Here is a 16,082-nt window from a genome sequence, read left to right on the forward strand (position 1 = left end):
AGCCTTCTTCACAGTCCACCTCTCACATCCATATATGACTACTGGAAAAACATTAGCCTTGACTAGATGGACCTTAGTCGGCAAAGTAATGTCTCTGCATTTGAATATGCTATCTAGGTTGGTCATAACTTTCCTTCCAAGGAGTAAGCGTCTTTTAATTTCATGGCTGCAGTCACTATCTGTAGTGATTTTGGAGCCCCCTCAAATAAAGTCTGGCACTGTTTCCCCTGTTTCCCCATCTATTTCCCACGAAGTGATGGGACCGGATGCCATGATCTTCGTTTTCTGAATGTTGAGCGTTAAGCCAGCTTTTTCACTCTCCTCTCTTACTTTCATCAAGAGGCTTTTTAGTTCCTCTTCATTTTCTGCCATAAGGATGGTGTCATCTGCATATCTGAGGTTATTGATATTTTGCCTGGCAATCTTGATTCCAGCTTATGTTTCTTCCAGTCCAGCGTTTCTCATGATGTACTCTGCATAGAAGTTAAATAAGCAGGGTGACAATATACAGCCTTGATGTACTCCTTTTCCTATTTGGAACCAGTCTGTTGTTCCCTGTCCAGTTCTAACTGTTGCTTCCTCACCTGCATACAGATTTCTCAAGAGGCAGGTCAGGTGGTCTGGTATTTCCATCTCTTTCAGAATTTTCCATAGTTTATTTTGATCCACACAGTCAAAGGCTTGGACATAGTCAATAAAGCAGAAATAGATGTTTTACTGGAACTCTCTTTCTTTTTCCATAATCCAGCGGATGTTGGCAATTTGATCTCTGGTTCCTCTGCCTTTTCTAAAAGCAGCTTGAACATCTGGAAGTGCACGGTTCACGTATTGCTGAAGCCTGGCTTGGAGAATTTTGAGCATTACTTACTAGCGTGTGAGATAAGTGCCATTGTGCAGTAGTTTGAGCATTCTTTTGCATTACTTTTCTTTGGGATTGGAATGAAAACTGACCTTTTTCAGTCCTGTGGCCACTGCTGAGTTTTCCAAACTTGCTGGCATATTGAGTGCAGCACTTTCACAGCATCATCTTTCAGGATTTAAAATAGCTCAACTGGAATTCCATCACCTCCACTAGCTTTGTTCATAGTGATGCTTTCTAAGGCCCACTTGACTTCACATTCCAGGATGTCTGGCTCTAGGTGAGTGATCACACCATCGTGATTATCCGGGTCATGAAGATCTTTTTTGTAAAGTTCTTCTGTGTATTCTTGCAACCTCTTCTTAATATCTTCTGCTTCTGTTAGGTCCATACCATTTCTGTCCTTTACCGAGCCCATCTTTGTAAGAAATGTTCCCTTGGTATCTCTAATTTTCTTGACGAGATCTCTAGTCTTTCCCATTCTGTTGTTTTCCTCTATTTCTTTGCATTGATCGCTGAAGAAGGCTTTCTTATCTCTTTTTGCTATTCTTTGGAACTCTGCATTCAGATGCTTATATCTTTCCTTTTCCCCTTTGCTTTTCGCTTCTCTTCTTTTCGCAGCTATTTGTAAGGCCTCCCCAGACACCCATTTTGCTTTTTTGCATTTCTTTTCCATGGGGATGTTTTTGATCCCTGTCTCCTGTACAATGTCACAAACCTCAGTCCATAGTTCATCAGGCACTCTATCTATCAGATCTAGGCCCTTAAATCTATTTCCACTTCCACTGTATAATCATAAGGGATTTGATTTAGGTCATACCTGAATGGTCTAGCGGTTTTCTCTGCTTTCTTCAGTTTAAATCTGAATTTGGCAATAAGGAGTTCATGATCTGAGCCACAGTCAGCTCCTGGTCTTGTTTTTGTTGACTGTATAGAGCTTCTCTGTCTTTGGCTGCAAAGAATATAATCAATCTGATTTTGGTGTTGACCATCTGATGATGTCCATGTGTAGAGTCTTCTCTTGTGTTGTTGGAAGAGGGTGTTTGCTATGACCAGTGCATTTTCTTGGCAAAACTCTATTAGCCTTTGCCCTGCTTCATTCTGTATTTCAAGGCCAAATTTGCCTGTTACTCCAGGTGTTTTTTGACTTCCTACTTTTGCATTCCAATCCCCGATAATGAAAAGGAAATCTTATTTGGGTGTTAGTTCTAAAAGGTCTTGTAGCTCTTCATAGAACCGTTCAACTTCAGCTTCTTCAGCATTACTGGTTGGGGCATAGACTTGGATTACTATGATATTGAATGGTTTGCCTCGAAACAAACAGAGATCATTCTGTCGTTTTTGAGGTTGCATCCAAGTACTGCATTTTGGATTCTTTTGTTGACCATGATGGCTACTCCATTACTTCTGAGGGATTCCTGGCCGCAGTAGTAGATATAATGGTCATCTGAGTTAAATTCACCCATTCCAGTCCATTTTAGTTCGCTGATTTTTAGAATATCAACGTTCACTCTTACCATCTCCTGTTTGACCACTTTCAATTTGCCTTGATTCATGGACCTGACATTCTAGGTTCCTATGCAATATTGCTCTTTACAGCATCGGACCTTGCTTCTATCACCAGTCACACCCACAGCTGGCTATTGTTTTTGCCTTGGCTGCATCCCTTCATTCTTTCTGGAGTTTTTTCTCCACTGATCTCCAGTAGCATATTGGGCATCTACCAACCTGGGGAGTTTCTCTTTCAGTATCCTATCATTTTGCCTTTTCATACTGTTCATGGGGTTCTCAAGGCAAGAATACTGAAGTGGTTTGCCATTCCCTTCTCCAGTGGACCACATTTTGTCAGACCTCTCCACCACGCCTGCCCGTCTTGGTGGCCCCATGGGCATGGCTTAGTTTCATTGAGTTAGACAAGGCTGTGGTCCTAGTGTGATTAGATTGACTAGTTTTCTGTGAGTATGGTTTCAGTGTGTCTGCCCTCTGATGCCCTCTTGCAACACCTACCATCTTACTTGGGTTTCTCTTACCTTGGACGTGGGGTATCTCTTCACGGCTGCTCCAGCAAAGCACAGCTGCTGCTCCTTACCTTGGATGAGGGGTATCTCCTCCACTGCCCTTCCTGACCTTCAACATGGTATGTATCCTCTAGGCCCTCCTGCGCCCGCACAGCCATCACTCCTTGGACATGGGGTTGTTACTCCTGGCGGCCACCCCTGGCCTTGGGTGTGGGGTTGTTCCTCCCTGTTGCCGCCCTGGCCTCAGACGTGGTGTAGTTCCTCTTGGCTGTCACCCTTGATCTCAGATGTGGGGTAGCCCCCCGGCCGCCGTCCCTGGCCTCAGACGTGGGGGTATCTCGTCTCAGCTCTCGCCCCAACCTTGGACGTGGGGTAGCTCCTCTCGGCCGCAACCCCTGACCTCGGAGGCAGAGTAGCTCCTCTCGGCCGTTCCTGTGCCATTGCAGCCTGGCACTCTAGGCCACTGCCCCTGATCTCGGTTGTGGGGTAGCTCTCGGCCACGCTTAGTGCACCAGCCGCCACCACTGCCTGCGCTTAGACCCAAAATTGTGCTTCATTTTTTCACTATATACTTTAACTTGAGGACATCTGTAAAATCAGTACCTTACAGAAATCCTGAAAGAAATTCCACTAGTAAAGCTATTTAAATATTACTTATATACAAAGTATTTAAAAGGGGGATAAAAGCTTATTTACCAAACAGAAGTAGTCATGAATATAGAAAACTTATAGTTACCAGGGGATTTGAGGGAGAGGGATATGTTGGGAGTCTGAAACTGACATATATACACTGTGTGTGTGTGTGTGTGTGTGTGTGTGTGCGCGCGCGCGTGCGCGTGCACACGTGCGCGTTGTGTGCTTAGTTGCTCAGTCATGTCCTACTCTTTGTGACCCCATGGACTGTACCCTGTCAGGCTCCTCTGTCCATGGGGATTCTCCAAGCAAGAATACTGGAGTGGGTTGCCATGCCCTCCTCTAGGGGATCTTCCCATCCAAGGCTGCTAATGCTGCTGCTAAGTAGCTTCAATCGTGTCCTACTCTTTGTGACCCCATAGATAGCAGCCCACCAGGCTCTGCCATCCCTGGGATTCTCCAGGCAGGAACACTGGAGTGGGTTGCCATTTCCTTCTCCAATGCATGAAAGTGAAAAGTCAAAGTGAAGTTGTTCAGTTATGTCTGACTCTTTGCGACCCCATGGACTGCAGCCTATCAGGCTCCTCCATCCATGAGATTTTCCAGGCAAGAGTACTGGAGTGGGTTGCCATTGCCTTCTCCTCCCATCCCAGGGATTGAATGTATAACTCATTCATTTTGCTATACACTTGAAACTAACACAACATTGTAGGTTAACTATACTCCAATAAAAATTTAAAAGGGAAAAGTGTTTAAGGAAAACCAGCACCATATGAACAGCATACACTTAAATAAAAGAGATGAATGCTTAACATACAGAGTAATGATTTCATTCCCTGATAAACTAAAGGTCCATTTCAAGATGTTTCTTTCTCTTGTATGCTTCATTTGTTTTATTAGCAAGTGAAGCCCTATAAAGGATGGCTTCATCTAGTCCTCAGACTCAGATTCATCTCCATCTTGACTAATTTGGAAGTAACAAAGCTCATAAGTCTCCTTGTCAGATGCAACCACAGGAAGCCAATCACGAAGATTGTTCTTTTTAAGCTATTTCTTGGTAAGGTATTTCAGATATCTTTTAGAGAACTGTTTCTCAGAAACAACTGTGATTTTGTTCATTGTGAATGACTTTCCCAAGATTTCCAGTCTTTCTATTCACTTTAACCTTCTCCAGTAGAAACTGTTCAAAATGTCCAGAATCAAAATTCCATCTTTGTCAGGAAGCATTTAACAGGAGGCTTCCTGTGTGCCATTTTGGATCTGTCAGGAATTCTCTGTTCCTTATTAATTACTGAATATTCAGGAATTAAGAGGAGAGGCAAGCCTCTCCTGGGGGCTGAGGAATCCAGGCATTTCCTTCGTTAGTTTTTCTATATGGTGATAAGTACCCTCTTCCTTTTTATGAACCATATGGTTACAAGCTATCTTGTAAGACAGTATAAATACCTACACAATGTTGAATAAAACACTGTTGCTCCATCAGAGCTCTGGTCCCCGTGTCTTTCTTTCTCCTTTCTCTCTCTTTCTCAGGCTATTTCTTTGGAGCGCAGAGGCCCTCTGAGTTCACTTTCCTGCTCGGGCTTCTAAGACCCTCTCAAGAAGGCGCTCTGCGCCTTCACCCCGTCGAGAGGGTGCTTGAGGCCTCCGTGAACAGAGCAAGCCCCATGTAGGGGCTTTATTGGCTTTCTGTGTAAACCAAGGAATATCAGCCTCTTTCTCTCCTCTTTACTTTCTTATCAGTCGACTCCAGACCACCAGGTTCTGATCCATTAAAGGACCTCAACACATCTTCTACTGGATGAGTAAAATCCAAAGTAAACTTCCAAGTTGATTCTTAAGCTTCTTGTCTTTGTTTGGTGCTATCTTGAAGGCTTGCTGTATGATCAGAGAGCTGTATTTGTACCTTTAATTTATAATTTTATTGCATTGATATCAGAGAATGTTATCTGTATTGTTTCTACTTTCGGAATTCATACACTTTTTCTTTATGGCCACTGTAGGATTGATTTTTTGTATTAATAAATATTTCACGGGCAAATGATTTAAACTCTTTGCTATAGGATGTTCCTCTTTTGTCATTCAGTTCAGTTCAGTCACTCAGTCGTGTCCGACTCTTTGCGACCCCATGAATCACAGCACGCCAGGCCGCCCTGTCCATCACCAACTCCCGGAGTTCACTCAGACTCACGTCCATCAAGTCAGTGATGCCATCCAGCCATCTCATCCTCTGTCATCCCATTCTCCTCCTACCCCAATCCCTCCCAGCATCAAAGTCTTTTCCAATGAGTCCACTCTCCACATGAGGTGGCCAAAGTACTGGAGTTTCAGCTTTAGCATCATTCCTTCCAAAGAAATCCCAGGGCTGACCTCCTTCGGAATGGACTGGTTGGATCTCCTTGCAGTCCAAGGGACTCTCAACAGTCTTCTCCAACACCACAGTTCAAAAGCATCAATTCTTCGGCGCTCAGCCTTCTTCACAGTCCAACTCTCACATCCATACATGACTACTGGAAAAACCATAGCCTTGACTAGATGGACCTTAGTCGGCAAAGAAATGTCTCTGCATTTGAATATGCTATCTAGGTTGGTCATAACTTTTCTTCCAAGGAGTAGCGTCTTTTAATTTCATGGCTGCAGTCACCATCTGCAGTGATTTTGGAGCCCCCAAAAATAAAGTCTGACACTGTTTCCACTGTTTCCCCATCTATTTCCCATGAAGTGATGGGACCAGATGCCATAATCTTCGTTTTTTGGATGTTGAGTTTTAAGTCAACTTTTTCACTCTCTAGTTTCACTTTCATCAAGAAGCTTTTTAGTTCCTCTTCACTTTTTGCTGTAAGGGTGGTGTCATCTGCATATCTGAGGTTATGGATATTTCTCCTGGCAATCTTGATTCCAGCTTGTGCTTCTTCCAGCCAGCGTTTCTCATGATGTACTCTGCATAGAAGTTAAATAAGCAGGGTGACAATATACAGCCATGACGTACTCCTTTTCCTATTTGGAACCAGTCTCTTTTTCCATGTCCGGTTCTAAATGTTGCTTCCTGACCTGCATACAGATTTCTCAAGAGGCAGGTCAGGTAGTCTGGTATTTCCATCTCTTTCAGAATTTTCCACATTTTCTTGTGGTTCACACAGTTAAAGACTTTGGCATAGTCAATAAAGCAGAAATAGATGTTTTTCTGGAACTCTCTTTCTTTTTCGAGGATCCAGCAGATGTTGGAAATTTGATCTCTGGTTCCTCTGCCTTTTCTAAAACCAGCTTGAACATCTGGAAGTTCATGGTTCACGAATTGCTAAGCTTGGCTTAGAGAATTCTGATGCAATCTCAAAAACGACAGAATGATCTCTGTTCATTTCCAAGGCAAACTGTTCAATATCACAGTAATCCAAGTCTATGCCCCAACCAGTAATGCTGAAGAAACTGAAGTTGAACGGTTCTATGAAGACCTACAAGACCTTTTAGAACTAACACCCCAAAAAGATGTCTTTTTCATTATAGGGGACTGGAATGCAAAAGTAGGACGTCAAGAAACACCTGGAGTAACAGGCAAATTTGGCCTTGGAATACGGAATGAAGCAGGGCAAAGACTAATAAAGTTTTGCCAAGAAAATGCACTGGTCATAGCAAACACCTTCTTCCAACAACACAAGAGAAGACTCTACACATGGACATCACCAGATGGTCAACACCGAAATCAGATTGATTATATTCTCTGCAGCCAAAGATGGAGAAGCTCTCTACAGTCAGCAAAAACAAGACCAGGAGCTGACTGTGGCTCAGATCATGAACTCCTTATTGCCAAATTCTGACTTAAATTGAAGAAAGTGGGGGAAACCACAAGACCATTCAAGTATGACCTAAATCAAATCCTGTATGATTATACAGTGGAAGTGAGAAATAGATTTAAGGGCCTAGATCTGATAGATAGAGTGCTTGATGAACTTTGGATGGAGGGTCGTGACATTGTACAGGAGACAGGGATCAAGACCATCCCCATGGAAACAAAATGCAAAAAAGCAAAATGGGTGTCTGGGGAGGCCTTACAAATAGCTGTGAAAAGAAGAGAAGTGAAAAGCAAAAGAGAAAAAGAAAGATGTAAGTATCTGAATGCAGAATTCCAAAGAATAGCAAGAAGAGATAAGAAAGCTTTTCTCATTGATCAATGCAAAGAAATAGAGGAAAACAACAGAATGGGAAAGACTAGAGATCTCTTCAAGAAAATTAGAGATACCAAGGGAACATTTCTTGCAAAGATGGGCTCGATAAAGGACAGAAATGGTCTGGACCTAACAGAAGCAGAAGATATTAAGAAGAGGTGGCAAGAATACACAGAAGAACTTTACAAAACAGATCTTCACGAGTTGGATAATCATGATGGTGTGATCACTTACTTAGAGCCAGACATCCTGGAATGTGAAGTCAAGTGGGCCTTAGAATACATCACTATGAACAAAGCTAGTGGAGGTGATGGGATTCCAGTTGAGCTATTTTAAATCCTGAAAGATGATGCTGTGAAAGTTCCGCAGTCAATATGTCAGCAAATTTGGAAAACTCAGCAGTGGCCACAGGACTGGAAGAGGTCAGTTTTCTTGTCATTAAATCAGATCAAATCTGATTTGAAAATCTAGTATAAGAATGATTTTTTTTTGTTTGTTTGTTTTTCTGGTAAGTTCAAGTTTGAGCTCATGCCACCAGGCAGCACTGCCAGACCAAGTGCCAAGTGCTGAGCAGCAACAGAAACAGACAAGAAGCACATTTTGTTTTTAATTCTCCCTGCAGCTCAGAACCCCAGGAAACCTTAGAAAGTAGGGGGCAAGGAACAACCAGCAACTTGGGAGCCACAGAGGAGCTTAAAGGGTTGGGACTTGGTCCAAGTCAAACCAGAAGTACCAGGCATCTCTGGAATTAGGCCCTGTCAGATATAATTCATCAGAACAGTATATCTGCATCATGCCAGGCCTCAGGGACTTTCCTTAAGGGAACTGTCTAACGGCTAATTTTTGTGAACCAATAACTCTAGGGATATCTCTGGCAGGGGAGAATTTCAAATGAAGCCAGCAGGGCATGGAGCACAGCAACCCAGTTGTACAGGGCCTGCCCAGTTACCCAGTTAGGTAGTGTCACTGTATACAGATCAGCAGCACTTCAGCAAAGGTGCAACTGTCACTTATCTCAAAAAAAAAAAAAAAAAAAGCCCCCCCCCCCCCCAAAAAAAAGGCTAATTCTTGGTCTAATCAATAGCCTGGGTAAGCCTGAATTCTCATATGAATAAAGTTTGGCGTGAAAAATCTACTCAACTGATGTGTTTGAGAAATCATCAGTGCCTGTTCCACAGACATCGGAAACTTTCCAAGAGCAGGTTTTGACTAATTTTAACTCCTTTAAGTTCTTATCAACTAGACAATTATCTCTTGGGTTGTTTTATAGCCACACCTTTCTAGAATCAGGGGATTGCCTTGGACTGAATTAGGCCTCCTGTGCCACTGAAGTCGCTAAGAGGACTCTTGTGACAGAGTACCTTAAAAGAGATTAGGCCCTGCACTTACAGGTTTCTTCCTTTTCTGTCCCTCTCCCCGTCCTCTTTCTCCTTCTTGTCTTACACCCTTCTCTTTACTTGCCATTCTTCTCTGGACTATATCTGGGAGCCCCAGTAGCACTAATCAGTCGGTTCCCCAATAGGCACCTACCATGCACCAGGCATGATGCTGGGTAGTAGAGGATACAGAGAAGACCACAGCATGTGTTTGTCCTTGAGGAACTTATAACCTTATACCTCTGCTATAGGATGTTCCTTTGGGGCATTCAATCAGATCCATGCTTTTGGGAGCAGGCCACATTCTTTCAAGTCCACACATTTTCTCACCATAATCTACAGTCTTGCTTAAAAATAAGATCCCAAGACCATCAACACCTACTTTGCCTGGGAGCTTGTCAGAAATGCCAAGGAACTGAAGTCCCATCCCAAACTTAATGAATCAATCTCATTTAAACAAAATCCAGTGGTAATCCATGTGCACATTAAAATTCTAGAGCATTTCATGCTTCATATAAAACATTTAAAATGGACATACTCCAAATTTGTGATTTATTAATGTTGCCTTTTTCATTTTTATTTTAAGAATTTTTAATGTTGCCCTTTTAAGATGAATTGAATCTGTTATCAAAATCTAACAAAAAGTAAGTTTTCAAAGGCATTGGATAGCATATAATTACAGCTGGGGTTGGCCCCTGGACACATTCTGATATCATCCTTTCTTCCATATGCCCTGACTTCCTCATCCTTCCTCCCACTGCTAGGGATGCTTAGGAATCAAGGTTTTCGGCTCTGCAGACCTAGGGAGCATAGTCACACCCCCAGTGGGATGCAAAATCAAGTGTAAGAATGATGTTTTTGTTTGTATGTTTTTCTGGAAAGTTCAGGCTTGAGCTCCAGACACCAGGCAGTACTGCCAGACCAAGTGCCAAGTGCTGAGCAGCAACAGAAACAGACAAGAAGCACATTTTTTAAAAAATTCTCCCTGCAGCCCAGCAACCCCAGGAAACCTTGGAAAATAGGGGGCAAGGAACAACTAGCAACCTGGGAGCCACAGAGGAGCTTAAAGGGTTGGGACTTGGTCCAGGTCAAACCAGAAGTACCAGGCATCTTAGGAATTAGGGCCTTTCAGATATAATTCATTAGAATATTACATCTGCATCATGCCAGGCCTCAGGGACTTTCCTTAAGGAACTGTCTAATGTTTAAAAACAGGGCAAATGGTCTAGCTCTCCTAGGCTATTGCATTTTATCTTTTGTGAACCAATAACTCTAGGGATATCTCTGGCAGGGGAGAATTTCAAATGAAGCCAGGAGGGCATGGAGCACAGCGACCCAATTGTACAGGGCCTGTCCAGTTATCCAATCAGGTAGTGTCATTGTGTACAGATCAGCAGCACTTCAGCAAAGGTGTAGCTCTTGTTTATCTCCCCCCCACCGAAAAAATGTTAATTCTTGGTCTAATCAATAGCCTGGAGGAGGCTGAATTCTCATACAAACAAATCTTGGCATGAAAAATCTACTCAACTGATGTATTTGAGAAGTCATCAGTGCCTTGTTCCACAGACATCGGAAATGTTCTGAGAGCAGGTTTTGACTAATTTAACTCCTTTCAGTTCTTATCAACTAGACAGGTGACTCTAAGGTTGTTTTATAGCCACACCTTTCTGGAATCGGGATTGCCTTGGACTGAATTAGGCCTCCTGTGTCATTGAGGTCACTAAGAGGACTCCTGTGATAGCGTTCCAGATACTAGATCAGGCCCTCCATATGTGGCTTTCTTCCTTCTCTATCCCATTCCCCTGCCTCATTCCCCTTCTTGTCTTATACCCTTCTCTCTACTTCCCATTTTTCTCTGGACTCTATATGGGGTCCCCAGTAGCACTAATCAATCAGTTACCCAATAGACATCTACCACGCACCAGGCATGGTGCTGGGTAATGGAGGATACAGAGATGACCACAGCCTGTGTTTGTCCTTGATGAACTTATACCTTATACCTCTGTTATAGGATGTTTCTTTTTAGCATTAAATCAGCTAAATGCTTTTGGGAGCAGCCCACATTCTTTCAATTTCTTAACCAATGTAGTCAAGAGTCTTGCTTAAAAGTATGGTCCCAAGACCATCAGCACCAACTTGGCCAGGGAGCTTGTCAGAAATGCAGCATCTCAAACCCCATCCCAGACTTAATGAATCAGTGAGTGAATGAGTGAGTGTTAGTTGCTCAGTTTTGTCTGACTCTTTGCTGCCCCATGAACTGTAACGCTCCAGGCTCTTCTGTCCATGGAATTCTCCAGGCAAGAATACTAGAGTGGTTGCTATTTTCTTCTTCAGGGAATCTTCCTGATCCAGGGATCAAACCCAGGTCTCCCACATTGCAGACAGATTCTTTACTGTCTGAGCCACCAGGGAAGCCCTTAATAAATGAAGCATATGCTTAATAAGTATATGTGCATGCATGTTAAGTCGCTTCAGTGGTTTCTGGATGTTTGTGACCCTATGGCCTTTAGCTTACCAGGCTCCTCTGTCCATGGGATTCTCCAGGCAAGAATACTGGAGTGGGTTGCCATGCCCTCCTTCAGGGTATCTGCTGGACCCAGGGATCAAACTCTTAATAAGCATATTCACACATAAGGGTGTGAAGAGCTTACTCATTGGAGAAGACCCTGGTGCTGGGAAAGATTGAAGGAAAAAGGAGAAAGGGCAGCAGAAGATGAGATGGTTAGATAGCATCACTGACTCAGTGGCCATGAATTTGAGCAAACTCCAGAGCATAGTAGAGGTCAGAAGAGCCTGGTGTGCTGAAGTCCATGGGGTCACAAAGAGTCAGACACGACTCAGCTACTGAACAACAAGAAGACATAAATGTGACCTCATATAGTGCACACTGTGCTATGAATATAAGTATCATAGGATAAATTCAGGACAGGGAGAGATCTTCATTGTCTCAAATGGTCAGAGGGGAAAAGATTTTCCAGGGCAGTTGGACCTTGAAAAATAATCAGGAATCAATAGCTGAGATAGTCTTATTTGTTTCTTAAAAAAAGAAAAATTGTTGAGACCCAGACTAGTTCCTTCTGAACCTATATTTTTTTAAAAATTTATTTATTTATTTATTTGGCTGTGTTGGGTCTTAGTTGTGTCATGTAGAGTTTTTGATGCCTCATGTAGGACTTTTGTTGCCATGCACCCATTCTCTACTTGTGGCTCCTGGGCTTAGTTGCTCCACGGATGTGGGATCTTAATTCCATGACCAGGGATCAAACCCACATTCCCGGCAATGCAAGGTGGATTCTTAACCACTGGACCACCAGGAAAGTCCCTGAATTTATACCCTTTAAAGTTCTTTATTGTCCAAAGTGAAATATTGAGTTTCTGGAAAAGATTTTTATTATGTTTAGAATTTTACTCAATACGTATTTTAAAAATACATCTTTCTGAAAGTACTATCTGTAATATAATACTATAATTGTACAATATTATACTATGTACTATGCTAGTATATATATAGTATATATTATATTATTAGTATATATTATACTATATACTAAGCTATAATACTCTGAGTAGTATTTTTCATGGCAAATTGAGTATCTAAGCTAGAAATTCCTAGCACTTTTTAATTTACTTGACCTTCTTCATATTGGCCCACCTAGGAAGCATCCACCTTGAAGCCCAAGTTAGTTGACTGTACTATTTCCTCTTATCTAAACAAACTATGCTTTTCAGGTGGCTCAACAGTAAAGAATCCACCTGCCAATGCAGGAGATGTGAGTTTGATCCCTGAGTTGGGAAGATCCCCTAGAGAAGGAAATAGCAACCCACTCCAGTATTATTAATTTTTTTTTGTTCTGAGAGGTTTTTTTTTTTTTTTTTTTTTTTAACTTTATTCTACTTTACAATACTGTATTGGTTTTGCCATACATTGACATGAATCCACCGCGGGTGTATACAAGCTCCCAATCCTGAATCCCCCTCCCACCTCCCACCCCATATCATCTCTCTGGATCATCCCCATGCACCAGCCCCAAGCATCCTGTATCCTGTATCGAACATAGACTGGCACTTCGTTTTTTACATGATAGTATACATGTTTCAATGCCATTCTCCCAAATCATCCCACCCTCTCCCTCTCCCTCAGAGTCCAAAAGTCCGTTCTATACATCTGTGTCTCCTTTGCTGTCTCGCATACACCACTCCAGTATTTTTGCCTGGAGAATTCTATGGACAGAGGAGCCTGGTGGACTATGGTCCATCAGGTCGCAGAAGAGTTGGACACAACTGAGCAACTAAACAGCAAGCAAACTGTATTGAAAGTTGTGAGTTCTTGGTTATTTAAATTAAAATAGTGAAAATGACTGTATTTGCTGAGGATCTTCATGGTAGGATGTAGTATCACATCAGAACTTTTATGCTGTTTCACAAGAACCACTCGGAAACAAGGGTAAATATTGTGGTGGGCTCCATCCACCTCATTACCAGAAGCTACTTCATTACCAGAAGGGGCTGTGAAGAATTTCCCAAAAGTCAATGATCAGCTTTTGCCTTTCTGTTAAGCACAGCTTCTTTATCTTAGAGGTGAGTGAGAGTCAAGTTTGAAAGTCTTAATTCTCCTTGCCCTTTCTTCTATTGACCCTGGCTTCTGTGAGTGTCTTTCTTTTTGTACAAACCCCACTTCACGTTCCTGAAAGGAAGAGAAGACTAGAAGGTCAAGCACACCCACATTTCTTCATAGGTTCATGGCTGTTTTTCCTACATTTGTCTTCTCCAGGTTGTCTAATGCCTGACACACATAACCAGTGGCATGGTTAAATTTGCTTAGGTTACTCTATTAGTGCGATCACCCTAAATGCACATTTGACAGCTGCCCCTGGCATTATTCCTGTCTCTGAGGTCATCAAGAAAAAGCAAATGACCTGCTGGTCATTTCATTTTTCTTGTTATAATAGCATCATTCTGAAATCAGTAAAATCCTTTCTGATGACAGTTCTGTTGGAGATAAAACTTAGATCCATGTGAATGTTTGGTGTGATGGAGAGTCACAGAGAAAGAAGTGAACTTTCTCACTCATGTGCAGTTTTTGAGCTCTCCTGGTGAGGGTTTACATTCTGTGTTCACTGGATGGTTGGAAATTCTCACCTGGAACTTGCACAAGTTTTTACCTCCAGGCCAGATAGATCATTGCTTAGTTAACCTAATCTCTCATTGTGTGCAGATTTTATTTTTGAACAATTTTTATCCTCATATAGGATTTACAATGTTGTATTAGTTTCAAGCGTACAGCAAAGTGAATCAGTTGTACATATACATTGTTCTGCCGCTCAGTTGTGTCCGACTCTTTGTGACCCCGTGAACTTGCAGCATGCATGTATATTCCCCTCTTTTTTAGATTCTTTTCCCATATAGGTCATTACTGAGTTTTGAGTAGAGCTCTCCATGCTATACAGTGGGTCTTCATTAGTCATCTATTTTATATATAGTAGTGTGTATATGTCAATCCCAATCTCCCAGGTTATCCCTCCCTCCATTCCCCCCTGGTAACTGTAAGTTTGTTTTTAAATGGTTTATGAGTGAATGACAGTGTGAAACTCCTTCTATGCACTTCAGTTGAGAAACATGATTAAATAGTCTCTAAAGTCAATGCTCCTTTTCCTTTTGCTGTCTTGGTGCTTCTTTGTCTATAGCAGCTGTTGACTGAGGGGTAAGACTTCAGTGTCAGTCATCGTGGACTCTGCTGACCAAGGACGATTCTAGGGTTCAAGGACTGGGAGCATTTTCTAGATAGCCTGGCTGGGAAAACTCTGTTCTCTGGGCCACTGTGTCCTTCCTGGCTTATCTTGCTCAGGGTAGCTTTTTCCCCTTTTGTGTTCTCTTGGATAATAATATTATCTTTAGTGCTCTCCTCCCTGCTTTGGCCAGTTTCCTCCCTGTTTGATAAATAGTGTTTCACATTTTCCAGAGGTTAAGGCCTAGTTGGCTGGCCAGGAACCTCAGCGGTACAAAGCCACAATAGCCTTTCTCTAGAAGGCCTTAAAACACAGCCTGAGGGAAGTGAAGTTTTAAAGCTGAGGGAAAGCTGAGATTGACCACAGATTCTTTCTCGTTGCCATGGATGTGGAACTTCCCTTGTTTTTCTAATTGTGTGTGCGTGTGAAGAGAGAGCGGGAGAGAGCCTGTAGGTGTCTGTGTCTAGGGCTGTCGTTTATGTTTGCATTCATTCATTCTCACCTTCTCTTTTTCATGGTTTCAAAGTATTTGTGTTCTATTTCTCCTGCCGTTAAAACACCACCAGAACTGATGTTCGCACAGTGCACAGTGATATGGCTGTGGTGACTATTAAATATGGAGATGCTTCTGTACTTGAAGACAAATAACTTTTGTCACAGACTCCATCTGGATTCTCCTCTGCTGCCAAGGCCTTCACACAGTCCAGCTACTGGCGGGTTCATACCTGGCATAACTGGGGAAGGATCCCCTGGAACCCTAGGGCAGTGTACCCCTGCCTGCATCTACTCTGCTTAGTTCATACCCTCTGTATATGTTTTGAGTATCACCTCCTGAAAATAGAAGAACTTAACACAGAGAGTACATGGTTATCAGGTCACTCTTAGTCTTGGAATTCAGCCAAGATTTGTGAAGGAAGCACAAGAAATAGCTGAACAGTGAGGACAGATTCTTCAAAGTCTAAACACTAACGACCAAATCCTTTCCTCATAAGGAAGAACTTTATGATGACTTAGACGGTCACAATCCAGACCCAGCTATCTTGCTGAAGTTTGAGCCTCCTGTCACTGGAAGTGGACTAAAATGACTTCCAAGGCCCCTTCCAAGGTTTCTATTTAAAAAAATCATAAACTTTATAGATTCCTTCAGAAAGTGCATACCTAGCATGTTCCTTGAGATTTATAAGAGCTAAATAAATGAAGAACCAGGTGTCTTAAGGCCTCTGGTTGCCTGTCCTGGGTTTAGACATCTGGTGGCCTCAATATTCACATGAACACAGTGTAAGTCTGTAATTATGGGGCTGTATCTTGGA

General features: G+C 42.4%; 1 pseudogene; it reads right to left on the reverse strand.

Annotated features, from left to right (window-relative positions):
• LOC102189401 lies at positions 4,441-15,288 on the reverse strand (annotated as a pseudogene).

This window comes from Capra hircus, chromosome 9, assembly GCF_001704415.2.
Source record: "Capra hircus breed San Clemente chromosome 9, ASM170441v1, whole genome shotgun sequence".
NCBI classification, from domain to species: Eukaryota; Metazoa; Chordata; class Mammalia; order Artiodactyla; family Bovidae; genus Capra; species Capra hircus.